General features: G+C 44.9%; 1 protein-coding gene across 2 annotated transcripts in view; it reads right to left on the reverse strand.

Moving 5' to 3' along the window:
* Positions 1 to 14088, reverse strand: part of GPAT2 (glycerol-3-phosphate acyltransferase 2, mitochondrial) — an 88701-nt gene extending 74613 nt beyond the window's left edge. The window contains exons 1-2 of one of the 2 annotated variants that reach the window (XM_083753220.1): positions 14057 to 14088; positions 9708 to 9778 (exon numbers count right to left, since the gene is read on the reverse strand). The gene's annotated coding sequence lies outside the window, so the exon portion shown is untranslated. Of the gene's footprint in view, positions 1 to 6981; positions 7081 to 9707; positions 9779 to 14056 lie in introns of those variants that run through there. The other variant, XM_083753222.1, reaches the window with a different exon arrangement.
* Positions 14089 to 15247: the final 1159 nt, after the last annotated feature.

Here is a 15247-nt window from a genome sequence, read left to right on the forward strand (position 1 = left end):
AAAAATACATTTTAAAAATGTAGACAGTCCTTTAAATTTTGCAGCTAAATAAATTCAAGTCCATTCAAGTCCAGCCATTCCACTTCTGACGCTCACCACTTTGCGCTAAAGGGCAAGGATGCCACACAAAGCGACACTCTTGAAGGGGGGACCTGAGGGGATCAGGGCAACGGCCCGTGTGGCCAAGCCCCCTGTTCTCACAGCTCTGGGAATTGCGTGACCCCCCAAACTGACACTTGCACAACGACTCACGGGAGCTGGTGCGTCCAAGACTGCTGTGACGGGGCCTTGAGCTCTTGACTGCTTTGGTTGGGCTCTGGCAGCTTATGGGCAGCTCAGTCCCACCAAGGGGCGGGTCATGAGGGAGGGAGGACACCGGCCACCCCAGTCCCACCTCAGAGGCCACGTGGGCAAGACGGTGGCATTCTTGCCAAAGGGAGGGGAGAGAGGGCGCGCCCGGAAAAGAACCTGAAGGGAGAAGGAAAGCGGGAGGGATGCGAGGGAAACCGAAAAACTTTATTATGTTTTTATATATCTTGGAAGCTGCCCAGAGTGGCTGGGCAACCCAGTAAGATGTGTGGGGCATAAATTATTGTTATGGAATGGGACATCCCTATTTTCATTGAGGAAATGTTGGAGGGTGCGCATATGAGATCTCACCAGATCTTGCCAGAAGCCATCACTGCTTCTCTTCTGGGAGCGGGGAGGGGGCGGGTACCACTGGGCACTGCATCAGGGTTGTGCCACGCAAGGATGAGGCCTCAGTCCACTTCATGGGCAGGCAGGCCCTGCCCTCAACAAACTACACTTCCCAGGATTCTTTGAGAGAAAGATATGACTGTTACAAGTGGTATAATGCTGCAGATGGGCCACTTCCCTCCTTCCTCTAACTTTTCCTCAGGCCAAGGAAGCTACTTGCCCAGACGCACGATTCTTGAGTCCCTTCTCCATCAGTTCCCTCCCTTCAAAAAGGCCCTTGTAATGGACACTTTTGCCATTGTATGGCCCCCTGGGCCTCTTGCCTTCCACTCAAGCCAAGAGGTTCCCCTTTGTCCTTATTCTCAAGCATTCCGATCATCCGATGTGGTCTCTCCAGGGTGCAGTAACTTCCTGAGTACAGCGCTCGTCTCTGCTGAGATTGATGCGGGCCATTAATTTCTACACTCTTGGCTTGCAGCCGTCCTGATATCCACATGGAATGCCTGCATGGCTCAGTCTGATATTCACATCCCCCCATTTGCAGCTCTGTTCCAAGCACATTTGTGTGGAAGAAAGTCACAGGACAGCAGCCTTCATTTCCATCCAACATCACTGCAACATGATACTGCTGTCTCGAGTATAGTGTAATGGGGGTAACAGACTGACTCACTAGAGGCTGAAGTGGCTTGCCAATTGCTGAGCAGTTGTTCAAACCCAAAACACGTCCAAGGTGGACTTCAGCAACTACGACTTGCTTGTGGGGTGGGCGGGATTAAAAAAAAGCATTGCTGACAGCAGGAGGAGGAGGTACCCAAAGAAATAAATACCCTTCTGGTCCTCACTCAAAGTGGCTAATGGGATTCCAGTTTCCCTGCCCAACACACAAAGGAGGATGGTGGCCAAGGATAAACACTGAGGCACAGGGTCGTCTGCAAGTTTAGAAATACACACATCGCTCTAGGTAATATCAACACTAGTCACTATCTCTATTCGCCACCCCTTTAAGATCCCTCACACAGCCTCCAGCTATTGTTAACGGTAGCAGGAGCAGGCCTTCTTTCTTTTTTCCTACCGTTACAGGTTTGGGGGGTTAATCTGGCTGATATCCATGGGTCCCTTTGAGTTCTTAGGGCCCTGTATATGTGAGGCTAAATATTTAAGAGGAAACCTGCTGAACCAGTGAAACCAGTTCCTTTGTTAACTGGCCAGCCAAGGCCATTACCTTAAGTGCTGCATTTTACATGTCCTTGAGAGGCTGCCATAGGGACAGGTGGGTGGGCCTTTCCCCATCTCATCAGGATAGAAGCCACGTCATCCTGTGATGGGGAACAATAGACCGTGGAAGATTGTGTGTCTGTGAGTTTGGGGTGATGCTGGAAGCTAGAGAGATGGACATGTCTTGCTCTGTACTGGACCCAAAGTTTTGACAAGAACTGTTGGAGTGTTAATGCTGTGAGCCCCTCTATCCCATGCTCAGGTTGTCTGTATGTGTAAATAAATCCATATATCCCAAAGACACCACAGCCTCCATAGATCTTCATTCCTAAGAACCTGAACTCTGGATGGGCAAAGGCATCCCAGAAGTTTCTCACTGTTCAAATATTGGGGTGCATGCAGAACTAGTTGTTGGGGGTTTGTGGCTGCATGTGACAGTAGCAGCTGAGTTGGTAACCTGGGTCATCATTTCACATCTTCCACAGTGCCCCAGACATAGCATCATTCCTAGGCATCACCGGGCAGGGGGGGACAGCAGCAGCCAACACAAAATGGTGGAGAATATTTAGGAAAAAATTCTTCAAGGATGCATTTTCTTCTGTGATTGGGGGGGGGGGACCACCACTCAGAAATGTTCTTGGAGTAAATTTTTAATATATATATTTAGAACATTGGTTCAGTTCTAGTGGGAAGTCAGCTCAGCTTCTCCATCTGCCCTTACCCCCAGGATAGGTGTCCTTAGTCTCAGGTGCCTTTCAACAGCCTTGGAGTGAACAGATAATGCATTTTGTTTCTGCTGTCCAGACCAGGTTGAAAAAGCTCCATTTCCCCTGTATCTGAAGAACATAAGAAGAACCCTGCTAGATCAAGCCATAAAATCCCATCTAGTGCAGCATCCTGTTCCCAAAGTGGCCAACCAGATGCCTCTGGGAAGGTCACAAGCCAGACCTGAGCCCAAAAGCACTCTCCCCCTTTGTGATTCCCAGCAACTGGTATTCAGAGGTATACTGCCTCCAGCCATGACGCAGAACACCGCCTTTTCCTTCTGAGTCTATGAGTGGGGAGGATGTGGTGAAAAACCTCTGCTTACAATGGATTTCCACCACAGGCAAACCTCTATTTGATTCGAAGAACAGCAGCAGGGGAAAAAATCAAGGAGCCCCCTCCGTATAGCTGGATGCAGAAGAACTGAAGAACAGAAAGCATTGATTGCAGGTTCATTCCAGTAATAACTCGCACAATCAATGGGAGAGCTGAACACGGCCAGTACTTTGGAACAGCTCTTCATGAAACTCCTACTGGCAACTCAGCCCTTGCCCTTTAACCCAACTTGCATTTGATGAATGGTTTCTATCGTCAGGAAAACTGCACAGATTATAGCTCTTTTCAGACATCCAAAGTGGTTATAGCGAATGCACAGTGACAGCAAAACCCTCCCTGATCCATTGTGCTTTATTTCAATATCTGAAACAAGCCTACACATCTGCACAACAGGACTGTGTGCATTCATTTCCTAACAAATGAAAAACTGAAAGGAATGGGGACCACTCATTGTATTTGTTAGGAAACAAGTGTCCAAATAGTTATTCATTTCCATTTTATCCTAGGAGCCAAGATGGGTTGAGGGGAAGGACTGCAGCTAAGTGAGACTGTGTCCTTTTTAACATTCATAAGTTCCCAGGGTCAGTCCCTGGCTGGCATCTCTAGACCCCAGTCAGAAATCGTAGGAACCCCCTGCCAGTCACACAGTGGAGCAGATGGAGTTAGATGGAGCAACAAACTGACTTGATAACATTACTGAGCTTGACCATTCATGAAGGGGCTTCTTTGTTTGCCAAAAAAACATTTTCAGACCCAAATTGGAGAATAGAGAGGTCCACAAGAATACAGCAGGTGTGGGTCAGGCTGTGGTCAGGGATAATGAGGATTTTAGCACAACTTCTAGAGGGTCACAGATTCCCCATCTCTAGAATACAGAGTGGCCGGACCAACTCTAGAGGAAGCAAGGAAAATCTACTAAATCTTAGATTTTTAATCCAGAGCCTTCTGGATGATGGGGTTTGGAGCTGAGCACACTCCCAGTGCCCTTTGAATTATATAAAATAGGGATACCAACTGTGTGAATTTAACCTATCCACCAAGAGGGCTTTGAAAAACAGCAGCTGTTACCACTCCCACCTTTCCTTCTTCTGTTTCTTTCTTTTCTTTTTTTGTCCTCCTCCCTTTCCCCTATCTATCTTTCCATATAATAAAAATGTAAAAGTGTCACCACACAGCCCCCTTTGGAAGATTTTAGTGCTGCATCACAACACAGGATTTGTATGAAGCCAGAGGAGCAAAAGAAAAGGCAGGTTGCACAACAGTGGCCATGGCATGGGAGCAAGAAAGGAAGAGAGGAGAAAGTGTGGTTCAGAAGGACAAGAGAGGTCCTCCTTCACACAATGTATTTCATTCCTGGTACCATGTGGTCTTCAACACCAAGTTCCAAATTCAATGTAGCAATTTAGAACAGTATTTTATTAACGAGCAAACACCCCTATACTACTACTACTTCTTTTTCTTCTTTCTTTCTTTGGTGATCACTTCTAGCCAAGTAAGATTGTCTTCCATAAACACGGTTTTAACAATGAGTCCATAAGTGACTGTGGAGGCCAATTCTGGATCCACACGTACTTCCACAGTGGGGACATCCACCGACTGGTTTCCTCTTATGATTATATTCACCTTAAAGGTCAGTAACATATATCATCATGGGGGGGGTGTACAAAGCGGGGTGCAGAATAGGAGAGAGGAGGAGGAGTGGAAAGGGAGGTGGTCTGTCTGCAAGGCAGTGGTGGGAAAGGGGAGGAAAAGGAGGAGGAGGGAGAAAATGAGCAGAGGAGGAGGCTTGAGGATGAAGATGAAAAGGGATTGCAAAATAGGAGGAGGTGGTGGCTTCATAACTGGTTGGTGAAAATGGTGCTTAGGATTTGCAATGTGTGGGAGAAGGAAAGTCCAGGAGATAAGCATGGAGGTGGTCTGTGTGTGGCGGAGGGGGTAAAAAAAGGAGGAGGGAGGCATGGACTTGGGGGTGAAAATGGGTGCAAAGTGGGACTGCAGAATAGAAGGGAGCCTTGGCTTCAGCAATGGGTTTAGGAAGGTGAAAAGCATGCTTAGTAGTTGTCATGGGGCGAGGAGGGACTTCATGTGGGGGTGGCAAGGGGGCAAGCAGAGCCAGCAGGGGGCACACTCCCTAGTACAGTGGTACCTCTACTTACAAATGCGATCCGTTTCGGCGTGCCGGTCTCACCCCAAAAAGTCTGTAAATAGAGTGGCGCTACTGCGTGTGTGCTAAGCGCAATAGAGCGCTTCTGCGGATGCCTGAAGCACGCAGTTCGCTTCTGTGCGTGCACGTGCGGCGAAACCCAAAGTATCCACTTCTGGGTTTGCCGCATTCGCAACCCAAAAATCTGCAACACGAAGAGAACACAACCAGAGGTATGACTGTACAATGTAATATAATATATTAGAGACAGGTGGGGGTATGAGGACGTGAGGCTTGGTTGCTCATGTATAAAATCAACTTCCCCCCCCCCCCCTAGAAAACATTAACTAAAGACGTGTCCTATTTAATTAAAGAAGCGGCAGGCAATTGAATGCTGCCAGATTCTCTGACCAATGGAAATGGACTGGCTAATGAGGTCCTCCACTTATCTCTCACGGGCAACTGCAAAGCAAGCTTCCCCCACACTTGCTGTGATAGCGGAACAAGAACGGCTGCCTGGTTATCATCGCCATCATTTATTAGAGGGAGGATTTACGGAGGCACAAGACTCTGAGATGGACAGACACGGGGCTCGTGGGGCCTGCTTGTTTTGTCTTACCAGGCCCCCAGAGCTGATTGCAAAATACTGGCTGCGGGGGGCAGGACGCGTGGAGCCAGACACACTATAGTGGGTCAGGGGGAGGAGCCAGACAGGTACTTATTGCCATGTGCACGGCACATCACAAATCTACACCTGAATGATTATACATCAGATTTTCAAAAAATAAAACAAGCTAGCAGAGCTGACCAGAAACCTGTTGAAAGACAAACAATGAATAGTCATGGTTTTTTTCTGGTGTGGAACATTTAAGATCTACCTCAGTGGGCTTTCCTTTTATTTTCACTTGTAATTCTTAAGAAACAGCAAATTGTGCCTGCATTTCTTTGAAAGAAAGAATGGGGGGGAGTCTTTCATTTTATATAACAAATAAGGAAAAGTATAATTAACATGATTTAAGTCCAACAAGGCATGAATAAAAAAATAATCATGATTACAGTGAAGAACTCACAACTTCACACTGCTTGTGACAGATATATGACAATGTCACAAATCAAACTCTCTTTGCTACCAAAATTAATAAAAATAATTATAGATCTGTATGTACTGCAAAATAAAAATACAGTTCATTGTCTTAATTGTCTTTATAAAAGAAAAGCAAACCAGATTTCTAAAGAGACACCCATTTAACAATGATACAAACACAAACCTAGCTTACCTTTTGCATCATCCTTTCCATTCTTGCCTTCCGGGGTGGGGAGGGTTGGATTAGATGATTCTTGGGACCCCACCAACTCTACAATTCCATGATTTCATGACCATGTATATAGCACTCAAGATGACACCAGAACACAGACACACCCCATCAGCACAACTAATGACCTAGTACTGCCAGTCTCCAAGCACCCTCACAGGCAAGGGTTGGACTCCCATTAGGCGCCTCACAAACCACAGTTTTAGGAACACAACACATAGAGGGGAGAAATGAGAAAGCACACAGCACAGCACCTACACAACTCCTGGGACAGCAGACAGCACATATACTGCCGCCCCAGGGCAAGGGTTCAAGACCTAGCCGGGAAGGAAAATGCTCTTTTGCCAAGTAGAGATGTCAGGAGGACACACAACACGGCAAGCAGCCACAGACACACAACAGCAGCCTAGCGGGGGCTCAATGCACAGGTAGACGAGAAGCAGGAGATGGGAGCTTAGGCCCCACTAGGGACAGGGAGGAAGCCCCCCTCCACACATATCTTTTGCATACCTTTTGCATACCAGATCTTTGAAAGCTGTATCAATGTAAAGAGGGAGGAAGCACCTAGGTCTCAAAGCTACACTGCAAAACTTCACAGAGCAGCTCCCCAGCCTCACCCAAGACTCAGCCACAGGGTGCACCTTACATCTAAAGCGCTAGGATACCACTTCAAACAGTCACGGCTGCCCCCAAAGAATTCTGAGAGCTGTAGTTTGTTAAGGGTGCTGTGAGTTGTTAGGAGACCCCAGTTCCCCTCCCAGAGCAACTTAATCCCTCTTACCATGGAACTCTGGGAGTTTTAGCTCTGGGGAAAAAAAAGTGATTTCCTAATTATTCTCTGGACCCTTAAAAACTACATCTCCCAGGATTCTTTGGGGGAAGTCAAGTAATGTAGTACAATGGTACCTTGGTTTGCATACATCTTGGTTTGCATACGTTTTGGATTACAAACACGTCAAACCTGGAAGTGTGTGTCCCGGGTTGCAACCTATTTTGGATTACAACCCCCCTTTTGGGGGGGGGGGATTACGAACAAAAAAAATTTGGAGGCCCCTTGGTGAAAGCGTGCCTTGGGTTACAACCTGGTTTGGTTTACAAACAGACCTCCGGAACGGATTATGTTGTAAACCAAGGTACCACTGTCCAGTGCTTTAAAGGTCAGGTGTGAATGTGGCCACCAATGCCCCCCAAAAAGTGCAGAGGTTGTAGAGGCAGCCTCAGCCAGATGGAATAAGTCATAGCAATAATAACTGCCACCACCCATGTTCTCCTTCCTGAGAAGTCACTGGCCCTGCTTTGAATCCAGGGTACAACTTCATACTATTATTATTAATAATAATAATTAATTAAATAATTAAGTAGCCGCCCTAAGGCAAACAAGAGGGGCACCACATAGCTCTCCCAGCAACCAGTGTGACCATCCCCTCCTGTTATGGTCAGCCCTGCCTGCTGGGGCCCACAAGACTGCAATGCTTCCTCCTCCATCATCCTTCCATCATCTATCCCGGCCACAGCCCCACCCCCACCTGTGCACCCCAAAAACTCTTGTAGTCCACATGTCAGAGAGACGTTCTAAAATCTGTGTGCAGTTGCCTCACGAACCTTTACACAGAAGGTGCTCTATTATTACTATTATTATTATTATTATTATTATTATTATTATTATTCCAGTCCTGGATCAACTCCACCTACCCAAACTGGCCACTGGGTGTTTCTGAGCAGGAAAGGAGCATAAAGGGCTTCCAGAATCCTGATAAGACAGAGGGGGCTGTTGGTAGTTCTTGTGCGCAGGAATTGGCACTCAGCTGTTGTGCGTGAAATTGTGTTTCCTGAAAGAGCCAGTGTGTGATTGGGGCGGTCCTTGCTCCACCTTTGTCACTAGAGGTATATGTGTCATAAGTGTCTCCTTCCGCACGCTGCCCACCTCGCCATCCCATTTCAGGCACTCTTCTGGCTTACCTTCATTGGCAAAATGGCTCTGGCGTGTTGAGGGCGTCTTGCTTAGGTATCTGTTATGATGGTGGCATATAGGTTCCAGCTTCACCACGTCCCAGAGCCCTTGCCCAGTGTGTCTCAAGTATAGGATTGTGCCCTGAATAGCAGGTTCCTGAGGGTGCCCTGCCATTCTAAGCAGAGGCTTGTTAAAGAGGAGTGCAGGTGGGGGGAAGGAACAGCCATTGAAGCCCCCACCCCCTGCCCCATAGCTGCCTTCCTCAGGTCAAGGAGGGAAGAGATACATCTCTGTTCAAACCTGTAAGCATTTCAGGGGTATTTATTAATGGTCACATTTAAAGTAAGTGGCTGGCTGTGACAAGATTATTTAAAAAATACATATTAAAAAACTTGCTCCTTAAAAAGTGAGGAAGTCACCAAAATAAAGTTGAGAAATTGAATTTTTAAATATATGTGTGGGGTGGGCGGATGAGGGAATCTTAAAAACAAAATTGGAGCAATTTTTTAAAAGTGTTGGGGTTTTACTTTTTCTTCTTCTTTAAATGCAACTGGTTCACATTCTGGGATGTAATGCCATCAAAACCAGGCAGCAATTTACCACCTGAGTTACAGAGGCGTTTTAACCATCTCGTGGGATGATGGGATTGAAATGCCTTTGCTTAAGTGCTGCTGGGAGCATTCTTAATAGTTACCTTGTAAGGAAAATAAATAAATCACACATCAACCTGGCTTATTTACTTGGCAGAATGGGAGAGGGGCACAGCGGGTGGGAAGGGGGTGGTTTGGAAAAGGGGTGGTTTGGTGCATTTTGTGTCTCTGGCTGACAGCTAGAGGGCAACCTGCACAGAATGTGCCTAATCTGCATTTTCCCCCTTTGTGCAACACTCCCACAAATCATTTTGAATACTGTGGAGGTCTTTTTTAAAATGCAAAGTGTGGTTGCAGCCAATGCATGTATTGTGAAGTTGTGCTGGTGTAGGAAACAATAAGGTGTGGAAGTGCAGAGGTCCAAAACAGCCTGCCATCTGTGCTGCTGCCGCCACCCTGTGTGAGTAGGCAGAGCTACAATCCTCAGGGATGGATGGTTCAACCTCTCTGAGAATTGTAGCTCTGTGAGCAGAGTAGCACCCTTAACAATCTACACTTCTCAGGATTCATATGGGGAAGCCATGACTGTTAAAGTGGTGTGATAGCATTTTAAACATATACTATAGTGCAGATGTAGCCTAAGCATCTTATTGGCTCTACTGCCCATGTTGGGCACAACATGTATGCATTGTTACCTTCCTTTCCATGCTCCTGTAACCATAGTTCATCCCAGATTGTAAAGACTGCTGAATAATTTGGGTTCCACCTGTTGATAAGCACAGTTGGATCTTTAGTGAAATTCTAAAGGGGTTTTGATTTAAAGAGAAAGCTGTAACTGTGTAAAGGATCTTGTCAGATGTTCAAATGAACATGTGAATGTCATGGGATGTCTGGTCTGATGGTAGCTAATATGACCAAGTAACTATCATCCTGTGAGCTTGACATTGATACCAGGAAAGGTCCTAGATCAGATAATTCAACAGTTGGTCTGTGAGCACTTAGAAAAGGATGCTGTGATTACTAAAACTGAGCATGGTTTCTAAATGAAAAGTCATGCCAGACGAAACTCATTTCTTCTTTTGATGGAGTTACAAGGGGAATGTTGTGGACATAGTGCATCTTGATTTCAATATATGGAAATATATTGGAAAGGGATGCATGAGCATAGGGGTTGCTTTTGCGGGGCTATTGCATATAAAAGTTGTCACAGAATGGATAAAGTTCCTATTGTTCTTGAATTGTTCCAGTCTTTCTTTACCACTGGTCTGGAATAAAGATGTTGTCAATCTCTCATTATCACCAGATGAGTGAGTTGTAGATGGGATTTTTAAGGATGACTTGTTCCAGTCATAAGATGAAGACAGAGGAATGAATCCAAAATGTGTGGGAGGGAGCAGGACTCGCTGCTCACTCAGAGATCAGTGAAGGAAAGACTCTGAAATTTCTCTGTTCACTATTACGTACCTGTTCTAGGTTGCTACTTGCTTCTCATCTGGGCCATAAAAACACTGGCTGAAATGAAGCCCAGCTTTCCTTGGTTGGTGACAACTTTTGAGAGCAGCCCACATTAGGAAGGGCTTTGCATACTCTGCTTGCGATGAATTTGCTTCACAAGCAAACAGATACATGTTCTGTTTATTTCAGTTTTCCAATAGAGTTCAGGATCCAGCAGGCTCAAAACACAACCTGAAGCAGACTTTCCCAACCTGGTGCCCTGCAGACCTTTTGGATCACAACTCCCATCTGTCCCAGCCAGCATGGCGGTATGATGCTAGGGCTGATGGGAGACTGGCCATACTGGCTGGGGCTGATGGGAGTTGTGGCTGCAGACAGTTGGAGGGTACCATGTTGGGAATAGAGTAGTTGCTTTGGAAGATGATAATCAGGCATCCAAACAACATGACCAGTCCAACAAAGTTGATGTTGAAGAATCATTGCTTTGACCCTGGTGATCTTTGCTTCTTCCAGTACACTGGCATTTGTTTGCCTGTCTTCCCAAGTAATATTTAATTTTTCGGAAACACTGTTGATGGAATCTTTCAAGGAGTTGGAGATGGCGTTTATAAGTGGTCCATGTTTCGCAAGCATACAGTAAAGTTGGTAGTACAATGGCTATGTAAATAAGCATTTTGGTTTCCCTGTGAATGTCCCAGTCCTCAAACACTCTGCACTTCAATCGGGAGAAAGCTGCACTCACAGAGCTCAGGGGATGCTGGATTTAGGTACTGATGTCAGCCCTTGTGGAAAGATAACTGCCCAGGTAAGCAAAATGATCAACATATTCCAACGTTGCACCATTAAGTTGGATTTGTGGCACTGCAGAGGGGTTGTTTTGTGCTTGTTGGTGCAGCACTTTGGTTTTTGGGGTACTGAGCAATAGGCCAAGCTTTCCATAAGCTTCTGTGAAAATATTTAGAATGGTTTGAAGGTCATCCCTTGAGTGTGCACACACTACGTTGTCATCAGCATACTGAAGCTCTATGATGGAAGTTATGGTAACCTTACTCTTTGCTTTCAGCCTACTCAAGTTAAATAGCTTTCCATCTGTTCGATCTTTAATTTCTACCCCGGTGGGGAGTTTCCCTCTGATGAGGTGTAGGATCATGGCGATGAAAATAATGAATAAGGTTGAGGTGATAACACATCCCTGTTTAACGCCTGATCCCATGGTGAATGATTCACTTTGAGAGCCATTATTCTCTGTTATTCTTTGAGAGAGGATATCCCAGCAGACTTTAGACATGCCATAATTATCAACCTTTTCAAAAATGGTGATAATACAGATTGTGGAAACTATCAAGGCATCTCTATATTAGCTGTGACAGGCAAAATCCTTGCAAGGAGTTTAGCAAACCATCTCCTAACTATATCCAAGGATATTCTCCCTGAATCCCAAAATGGTTTTTGACCTTCTAGGGGGACAGTGGACATGATATTTACTGCTTGACAGCTTCAAGAAAAATGCAGGGAGCAAAACCAGCCTTTGTACATGGCATTTATTGATCTGACTAAGGCCTTTGACACTGTAAATCACACTACCCTGTGAGCTGACCTTCTGAAAATCAGTTGCCTGGATAAATTTGTATACATCCTGCGTCTCCTCCATGATAATATTACAGCAACAATCTGCCAATATACCTATATCTCTCTGTGGGTAATATGTAAATGTGTACCATTATAAACAAGCCAACATTCAATTGAAGTGAAAAAGAAGCCCCCGCTCAGTAAAGATAAACTGCTGCATGCGGGGGCTTATGAGAGCTGCATGGAACTGATGGAAACCCAACTTTCCAGCAGCACCGGAGTTGGCCTTCAGAGAGGAAAGACCCCTGAATCCCAGTGGTAGGATTGTAAGAATATTTTTAAAATTTGGGAAATGATATATAATGAATTGAAAAAAATGTTTAAAATAACTTTTGTGGGAAAACCAGAAGCCTTTTTGTTAGGTATTCTAAAACAAGAAATGCCAAAGAAAAGCAGGACATTATTCATGTACGCTACTACGGCAGCAAGAATCTTAATAGCACAAAACTGGAAGACTAGAGAAATACCATCTAAAGAGCAATGGCAAGAAAAATTGATGAACTATGCAGAACTGGCAAAATTAATGGACAAATTGCGTGAAAAGGACAATAGTGACTTTGGAAAAGAATGGGAACCCTTTACAACATACTTGCAGAAACAAAAACAAAAAAAACATGGACTCGTTGGCAGGATTTAAATAAACATTTACAACTTTATTTACAGAGAACAAGAAATATAATCAGTGATAACAGAACATTATGTATAAACAGCAGAATGTAACATTTGGTGTAAAAAACCAGAAATGGAAGTTGAGGGAAGTCAACAGGGAGGGGGGAAACTACAAAATGGATGCTAAATGATGATACTGAATAATTGTTATGAGAAAAGAAAATCAATAAAAAGTATTTAAAATAAAAAAGACCCCTGAATCCTAACTGGAGTTGGAGGGAGCAATGGATGACCCAGGCCTGGGAGCCAAGCAGCTACTGAATTGCAACAGATGGCAGCGATTTGAAAGCTGTCAGTGGCTTGGACTCTATTTTGGTAGGCATGACATTACTGGTGGGGATGTAGCCTGGGAAGTGACAGGCATTTCTTGATAGGGGAGAGTTGCTGGAATTCCCGGACATGTCCTCTTTTGGGGGTCCTACATGCCCATCTGGGGGGAATTTTACATTTGAAAGTGAATGTCCCAGATTTGAGGTTTCAATTTGTGTGTGTGCGCAGGTGGGCGGTTCTGGTTCTGGCATGGGTGACCTGGGCTCTGGCTCTGGTGTGGTCAGATCTGGCTTGGCTCAACAACAACGTTTTGTGTCTGGATTTTTACCTCTTGAGACATGGCAACCCTATTATAGGGCTTCTAGTAGCTACACTTGAAAATAGGTCACTTCTTTATGAAATAGCTGCTACGAAGGGCTTCTAACGTAGGCATCATCTGCACCAATTTCCTACCACTCATGGTCAACTGTTTGGGCTAAATACAGTCAACTCTCAACTTGTGCACATTCCCAGGGATTGCGCAATATGTGGAGCTGGTTCAAGGGGCATAGGCTGGATGCCAAGACCTTTCTAATTCCTGGATTAGCCAGGTTAGCTTCTTGGTGAGGTAATGGGCCATTGAGGAAACAAAGGGAGTGGCTCTGTGCTAGATAGCAAATGGGTGCCCCTCCCTCAACGGGCTGGTAGTTAGAAAGACAGCCGAGAGGGGAGTTATGTGAGCTCAAAGGTGGAAGCAGCAGGCTGGGAAGCCAGAGAGACACAGCAATGCTTGATTTTTGTTTGAACCCAAGGCTGCACCTAAGGGAGAATGGGGTGTTAATGCTGTGAACCCCTCCATCGTAGGCTCAGGTGCTATGTTAATAAACCATGGATCATAAACACAGGACAGTCTCTGCTGTCCCTCATTCCAAAAGGAAACACACCTGGAATCCCTGGAATCTTGCACCACTGGGAGATTGGGGTGCTGGGCAACAAACATTAACCCAAAACTGCATACAGTCAAAACAACCCCCAAACTCACCGCACAACCATCTCTGTGTTTCCAGATCTGGGGCCCTGAGTGAGCCTTCCTTACCGGGCTCTGGGAGGATCTTGCACAGGCTCTGTGATCATGCAGGTTAAATGACTGCAAGTTGGCAGTTGACTGTATTGAAGAAGATAAAACCTTCTAGGCCTTCTTGTCTTTTATTCCTCTGTTATTCCAATATCACACAGGCAGAGTCTGCAGCCCTGCAAGAAACCACGCGCCACTCTGACCAGAAACAGAGACTGTGTTCGTCAGTCAAAACAATTTCATTGCTGCAAAAATGCGTGCCAAAAGAAAGCTGGAGAGTTTACAGGGCAGAGTTCGTGCTTTTCCAGTTTCAGCCATCCATGCCAATGTTTGTAAGTAACAGAGAGAGGATCCTTAAGCGTTTCAACAACTGGTTCGTAATTTATTTTTAACTACCAGCTTTGCATAAACTGTCTTGAAGATGTGAGAAGGGCTCCTTCTGTTCTCCTAAAAACAGGAAAGAAGAGAGAGAATAAATTTCCACACATCTTCTGCCTCCACCAGTGCTGGGGCTCAAATGGAAAAGGTGATACTTATTCAGTGCAAAAGACAGAACACCACGATTTATTTGGTCTCTGTCTTTACTGCATTTAAAATTACTTTTTAATAGTTTTGCATGACATTGTGATTATGAGTTTCACTAAGCTGTCCTGCTTATGGCATAGGCCCTAGATGGATGGTATTGAATTTTTTATATAAATAAAGCTATTTTTTATTTCATTTAAATCAGCAGGAAGCTGTTCTTGCTTTTGAACAAGTCACAGGCACACAAGTCATATTGACCTTTCAGTAATTCAGGAGTGGCAGTTTTTGTTTCCCCTTTTGCAAGAGAAAATTGTATTTTGAAGGGCCTGAAGTCATTGCCTTTTGGTTAATTGTTTAATGCCATCACACAGAAACATAATATTTAAAAACAAAAGTGTGCATGGTGGGGGGGAGTCTTTGTATAGAGCTGAAACAGCCATTTGCAAATATTTAAAAGTTGCCTAATTTTCTGACATTCCATCTCAATTTTTGAAAGTAAAATCCTGCATTCAAAACAAAATGAGCATTTTGATTGCCAAGATAATGTTTACACGTGATCTTGGCCAAGGGTATGAGCAATGCTCAAATGAGCATTTATTTGTTTTTAAAAAAAATTAAAACATTCCAGCATTT

This window comes from Podarcis gaigeae (genome assembly GCF_964106915.1).
Source record: "Podarcis gaigeae genome assembly, chromosome: 8".
Lineage (NCBI taxonomy): Eukaryota > Metazoa > Chordata > Lepidosauria > Squamata > Lacertidae > Podarcis > Podarcis gaigeae.